Source organism: Kryptolebias marmoratus, linkage group LG23 (genome assembly GCF_001649575.2).
Source record: "Kryptolebias marmoratus isolate JLee-2015 linkage group LG23, ASM164957v2, whole genome shotgun sequence".
Classification (NCBI taxonomy): domain Eukaryota; kingdom Metazoa; phylum Chordata; class Actinopteri; order Cyprinodontiformes; family Rivulidae; genus Kryptolebias; species Kryptolebias marmoratus.
Genome location: NC_051452.1, coordinates 12,888,432 through 12,895,492, shown reverse-complemented (window position 1 = coordinate 12,895,492; position 7,061 = coordinate 12,888,432). Strand labels below are relative to the sequence as shown.

General features: G+C 39.8%; 1 protein-coding gene across 3 annotated transcripts in view; it reads left to right on the top strand.

Moving 5' to 3' along the window:
• LOC108251540 (ribonuclease inhibitor-like) overlaps positions 1-7,061 on the top strand; it is a 157,365-nt gene that overhangs the window by 128,697 nt on the left and 21,607 nt on the right. The window lies entirely within an intron of this gene.

Sequence of the window (7,061 nt, the reverse complement as noted above, 5' to 3'; positions counted from 1 at the left end):
TTAGATCTGTTTAGTTTAGCTACTATTTTTGACTGTCTTAGCTCATGCTTCGATATGTCTGGTTTTACTTTGGCTGTATAGCGGGCCTGGGATACTTTTAGATAGTTCAGTACTGTTAGTTTTAGTTTTAGCTTAGTTTAGTTCTGTACATTTAGTCATGCTTAGATCTGTTTAGTTTAGCTTAGCTTATTTAGACAATTAGTTATCATTGTATCATGCTTAGATCTGTTTAGTTTAGCTTAGCTTATTTAGACAATTAGTTATCATTGTATCTTGTACCTGTCTGTAATTTTGTTTCTTATAACTTTGTCTGTAAATTTGTTGTGTTGTAAAGCACTTTGAGTTACCTCTTGCTGAAAAGTGCTATATAAATAAATGTACCTAACTACCTACCTACTTTTTCATTTATGCTAATTTAATTTATTTGTAAATGTGACCTAATTTATGATTCAAATTAGGTACAAACAATTTGTATTTATTGTAATTGTGTTTTTGTTTTTAAAAAGTACTTCAAAAGTGCCTTTTTGTAAAACTGCAGTTGTGTAAATATTTGACAAATATCTTACAATATCACATAAAAAATAGCCATATTTTCAACTTTCCTGCCAACTTTATTCAATTTTTTTTACTAAATCACTGTCAGCCGGCGAACGGCCACCTATCACCGGGCTTAGCCTCTTTTCTGGTGGAAACCCTGATATTGTAATCATTCAGTTAACCTGTTCATAACTGTACATACATACATGTAGCAATAGAGATTTATAGAGACAGATACTTGTATTTTTTTTATAGCTCAAGGTTTTAGATGACTTAATTACTGCTTATCATGCACTTCTGTTTAGATTCAATATGCATGTTGTTGCCTTGGACCTGTGACATGTGCAATAACAATAAAGTTGAATCTAATCTAACTGGTGTGTGTGAACACTGTTAAATGAGTGTGTGACGCTTCACTCAGATATGGATGGTAGAGTCGGTGTTGGTGAGGAGAGAAAAACTGACCTTTGAGCAGCAGAAACACACCCACAGATAAACTCACCTGATTTCCAGTAAATGTTGAAGCATCATAAAGCCGGTTCTTCCTGTAGAACAGTAAATGTTAACCTTGAGTTTAGAGTTCATTCTAAGCTGTGTCACATTTCCCTGCAGTCTTCCTTCAAAGGAACATNGAATCAGGGTGAGTGTTAACTCAACATTCTTCTTCTTTTCCTTCAGAGTCTCTGAGTGGCTTTTCTCTCTGTGGAGGGAAGAAGAGGCAGAACTCACTTTGATTCACCTTCAGGACAAGGCTGCTGCGGCTGTCTGACTGCTTTATTTCCTGTTTGTCCACATGGAGACAAACTGAGTTGTCTTTGTCTTTCTGCCTGTTGATTAGACCAGAACAGAGGTTCTGACACTTGAACAAATATCTTTTAAGATTTTTCATTTGTCTCATTGAACAAGTTTTGTTGTTGTTTTTTTTGTGCCTACATTACATTTCCCTGGTTTGATGACAGGAACAGGAATAACTCGACTACACAATCGCTGCTTTGACTCTCATCCCCACTGCAGTGAAACAGGTCGGCCAAAGACAAAAACCATTCAAAAGAAAAAAAGGAGCTGCGTTTTTTTTTTTAAAAAAAAGCATGTTTCTAACATTTTAAAAAGACATTGGTTTTCATTTCAAATTTAGGAGATTAATAGCCATGTGGTGTTACCACATTATTTTGTTTTAAACCAACAAACTGAAAACAAACTAAAACTACTAAAATCTCACACTGAGGAATCATAAAAAGTCTAGGTGTGTGGGGGTGTGTGCTTAATGTTTTGCATGGTTAAATTCTATTTTTTTTAATTTATTTAATTACTAAAATGTTTAGACAAAAATTTGGCTTATTAAAATTGGAGAATAAAAAAAAACATTATGCTAAATGAATAACAATAAATGATCTTGATAAGCATAAATTCAATAGTTACTCTCAGTTTATTTATTTTTTAAATCATACAAATTGTAAAATAATGTCTATTCAATAGGTGGCTTGTGGGCCAGATATGGCCCTTACAAACAAATTGGTCCCCAAAAAGCTGTCAGAACCCCCAAACTGATTTGTCTAAATATAATGCTAAAATCCCACATCAGAGTTACTTCTAAATCTTGAGCCTCACATTAAGCTAGTAGGTCTGCTTCTGTCAAACATACAATCTTTGGTAAACCTGTTCACCTGTAAGAAGCTTTCTGATTGGTCCATCCATCTGTCCTGAGCTGTCAGGCTGCAGGACAGACAGAAGACAACAGCTAAAGTTACATTAGCGAAACTCACTACAAGAGTCAAGAGGTCTAAAAGACCAAAAGAGGAGCAGTAAAATTTAGAAATCTGACCATTTCAAAAGGTAATAGACTACAAACTATTTTTTGTTCACTTTGCCAGCAGCAACAAATGTTTAATGATGTTGCCTTGAGAAATACCGGAGTTGTAGCTGTTTTTTTCAAAACATTTTGCACAATCTCACATTACAGTGCTCAAATTATGTGTTGTGAATGACTGAGCTACCACCACATCAAAATTCAACTTAATTTTCATAAACTAAACAGAGTTAGTTATTTTTGTGTTGCCTTATGTTGATGTGGCAGCCATCATGAATTTGGTCTGCTCCAAGTGGTGTAGATTTCCAGCCAATGAACAATTCCTGAAAGTGTCATTATATACACTGCTCAAAAAAATAAAAGGGAACACTCAAATAACACATCCTAGGTCTAAATGAATTAAATATTTTCTCTGAATACCTTGTTCTGTACAAAGTTGAATGTGCTGACAAGAAAAACCACACAAAAATCAATGGAAATCAAATTTATTAACCAATGGAGGCCTGGATTTGGAGTCAGACACAAATTTAAAGTGGAAAAACACTACAGGCTGATCCAACTTGGATGTAATATCCTTAAAACATGTCAAAATGAGGCTCAGTATTGTGTGTGGCCTCCACGTGCCTGTATGACCTCCCTACGATGCCTCGGCATGCTCCTGATGAGGTGGCGGATGGTCTCCTGGACAGTCTGTGGTGCAACATGACGTTGGTGGATGGGCCGAGACATCGTGTCCCAGATGTGCTCAATCAGATTTAGGTCTGGGGAATGAGCGGCCCAGTCCATTGCTTCAATGCCTTCATCTTGCAGGAACCGCTGACACACTCCAGCCACATGAGGTCTAGCATTGTCCTGCATGAGGAGAAACCCAGGGCCAACTGCACCAGCATATGGCCTCACAAGGGGTCTGATGATCTCATCTAGGTACCTAATGGCAGTCGTGCTACCGCTGGCGAGCACATGGAGGGCTGTGCGGCCCTTCAAAGAAATGCCACCCCACACCATTACTGACCCACTGCCAAACCGATCATGCTGAAGGATGTTGCAGACAGCAGATCGCTCTCCACAGCATCACATGTGCTCTGTGTGAACCCGCTTTCATCTGTGAAGAGCACAGGGCGCCAGTGGCGAATTTGCCAATCCCGGTGTTCTCTGGCAAATGCCAAGCGTCCTGCACAGTGTTGGGCTGTGAGCACAACCCCCATCTGTGGACATCGGGCCCTCATACCATCCTCATGGAGTCAGTTTCTAACTGTTTGTGCAGGCACATTTGTGGCCTTCTGGAGGTCATTTTGCAGGGCTCTGGCAGTGCTCCTCCTGTTCCTCCTTGCACAAAGGCGGAGGTAGCGGTCCTGCTGCTGGGTTGTTGCCCTCCTATGGCCTCCTCCACATCTCCTGGTGTACTGGCCTGTCTCCTGGTAGCGCCTCCAGCCTCTGGACACTACGTTGACAGACACAGCAAACCTTCTTGCCACAGCTCGCATTGATGTGCCATCCTGGATGAGCTGCACTACCTGAGCCACTTGTGTGTGTTGTAGAGTCCGTCTCATGCTACCATCAGTGTGACAGCACCACCAACATTCAAAAGTGACCAAAACATCATCCAGAAAGCATAAGTACTGAGAAGTGGTCTGTGGTCCCCACCTGCAGATTCACTCATTTATTGAGTGTGTCTTTCTAATTGCCAATAATTTCCACCTGTTGTCTATTCCATTTGCACAACAGCATGTGACATTGATTGACAATCAGTGTTGCTTCCTAAGTGGACAGTTTGCTTTCACAGAAGTTTGATTTACTTGGAGTTATATTGTGTTGTTTAAGTGTTTCCTTTATTTTTTTGAGCAGTGTATATTTCCAGTGGTTCATGACCTTATTTTTCTAACAGACAGACAGTTGTCTTCAAATAAGTAATGGTAAAATGTGACATCTCACACACACACACACACACACACACACACACACACACACACACACCCTCCACTTTCTCCTTTTGGTATTGGTTGATAATTATTGTTTGTGCCCTTCAACCCCCCAGTAGCTTTTCTCTAAAGCCAACATGCAGCTGAAGTTGAATACTGTAGCTTTATAAGTTTTACTGGAAACACTATAGTATTACAGCATATTATCATAAATAGGCTGTAAATGTCAGGTTTGGTGAATGGTTTGAACCTAAATGCAGCAACTAAAAGACTAAGAGACTTAGAAAATCCAGAATTGCTAGAACATGCAGGACAAGACATAAGGGAAACCAGACAGCACGTGGAAGTGACAATGAACCAGTATGTGAGTGAGGGAGCTGACCAGGTTCTAAAGACTGAGGGTAACGAGTAAGTGGAAACAGGTGAGTGATTATGAACAAGGGACAGGTGTGGATGATGAGGCAGGTTGACAGAACTACTGAGAGAGAGTGAGAGATAGCACAAGGCACGCAGGGGGCAGAACAACCAAAGAAAACATATTAAACACTTGAGAATAAACATAAACACAAGGAACACAAGAAATAAAAAACCTAATACAAAAGTAAACTCAAAGAATACCCAAATCCTGACAGTAAACACAATAAGGTCCAGCCTGAGTGCAGGTTTTATGTAAATGTCAAGTTCCAGGTAATAAACTGAACTGTTTATCTAAACTCCACATGTGCCTTTGTTTCTGTCTGTCATTTTACATCAGGTGTTATGATCTGAACAGTTTGGTTACAGAGTTGCTGAGCTGTTAAAATGTCTTGTGGCTTGATTCAACACAATCTACTGATTCAGTGCAATCTGCTGGCTCCCTTAGATAGATAACTTTTACTACTTGTCTCTTTATAATGTATGTGAATGTTTCTGTACAGTGCCCTGAGATGGCTTTTGTTGTGACTTGGCACTATATAAATGAACTGAACTGTATTGAATTGATTATAAAATAAAGATGGAGAATTCTGCTGGAGACTTTGTTAGTTTTTGAAGAAGAGGAACTGTAATGCTTACAGTGGTTTCTCCAGAATACTGAGATACTGGATGATTTCCTGACATGAAAACGTTCCATCTGCAGAAGATAAACATAAAAGAGCAGCAAACCTGTAACCCACGCAAAGAGCTCTCTGCTTCTAAGGCCATTTGTTAGGATGTGGTGCACTGTGCTGAGTGACACGCAAAGCTCAGTTTGCTGCTGCTCTGTTGTCCTGACCTCTGTGCTCAAGATAAAATAATTTTATTGTGGGCGGAGCCCACAGGCCAGCTCCTCAATGCATTCAATCTGTCTGACAAACACACGCAGCATTTGAGCTACAGATAGAAAAACAAGACGTGTCAGACCAGCACTTGCAGCCTCTGTCTGTCCTGATGCAAACTTCTTGAAGACTGTGTGACATCATTGTAAACCTTGGGAGTTCCCCGCAGCATCACTCCAGACCAAAAGGACGTGTTTTCAAACCAATACTCTAGTTAACAAGACTTGCTTCTTCTACTTCCATTTTTCTTGATATACAATGAGACAGTAACCTCCTCAGTGTCCTACAGGGGTCTGCCACTGCTGGCCCTGTCTCCTTCTTTGTCACTGGCAAAGGATGTACCACCGCCCACACAATCAGCTCACTTTGAGTTTTTGACACAAAAACTCTAAAAACAAGTCGTTAACATTTTAAATCAGAGGAATGGACCACTGGAGTATTTTAAGATAGTGTTAAACTAAAACAAAAACATGAAAACTCATCATTTTGATATTTTATTTCATTTTATTTCATTTGACCTCTAAACTGAAATCAAACAGTTTTTAACTTTACCACCAGAGAGAGAAAAATCTTCATTAAAGAGGGTCCAGTTTATTCTAGCGATGGACATTCCAACTCTTTCCGGCTCACCTAAAAGAGGTGACTCCACAATGTCTCCTCATTTATTACTACTGACTGTGTTGATTGCAACACATTGGCTTATGAGCTTCATATAATTCAGCAATGAGACCTGATTTTTGTCTGTGAGGACTGTGAAGAATCTACATGTTGAGAGGAGAGTGTTCTTCTTCTGCACTTTGAACTGTTTTGTTTCATCCTTGAACTTTGTCTTCAGGAACTTTCCTGTTTGTTTCTGCTCTCTAATGTTTGGAGAACATGTTGACTTCTTATTTCAGCACAAAGTTTCATCACTCTGCTGTTTGAAGACAAATCTACAGGATTATTAGATTATTGATGGACTGGAATCAAACAACATGATGAACAGCTGATGTTTATTTGTTTTCTTCACTAAACAAACTGCGTCATGTTTTTATTTCCTGGAATCAAACTGTCGTCTCCACCATTAAAGTCAGACACATCAGCTTCCTGCTGCTTCCTGTCAGTCCTTTCAAAATAAAATCACAGGGCATGGTTCAGGTGTGTCTGATTTCAGTCAGGGTGTGAAGTTGTGTGAAGCTTTGATGGAGCAGATAATCCACTTGTATAATTTGATGGTTGTGAAATAAAGCAGTGTTAATTCTGCTTCACTTTAGTCTTTGGACTTCCTCCATTGTGCAACGGCAGCAGGAAACACTTTGACTGATCAGGAGAAGATTGGAGTTGATGTGAAGATGAATGATTTGTGTTTCCTCTGCAGGTGAAGGTAGAAAGTGTGTGTGAGCTGATGTGGATGTGAATTCAGCAGCATGGATCAGTGTGAGGACAGAGAGGAGGGAGTCCCTCCCTCTAAAACCACTCTGTGTGGGGAACATGAGAGCCAGAGCAAAGATCAGAGGTGAGATG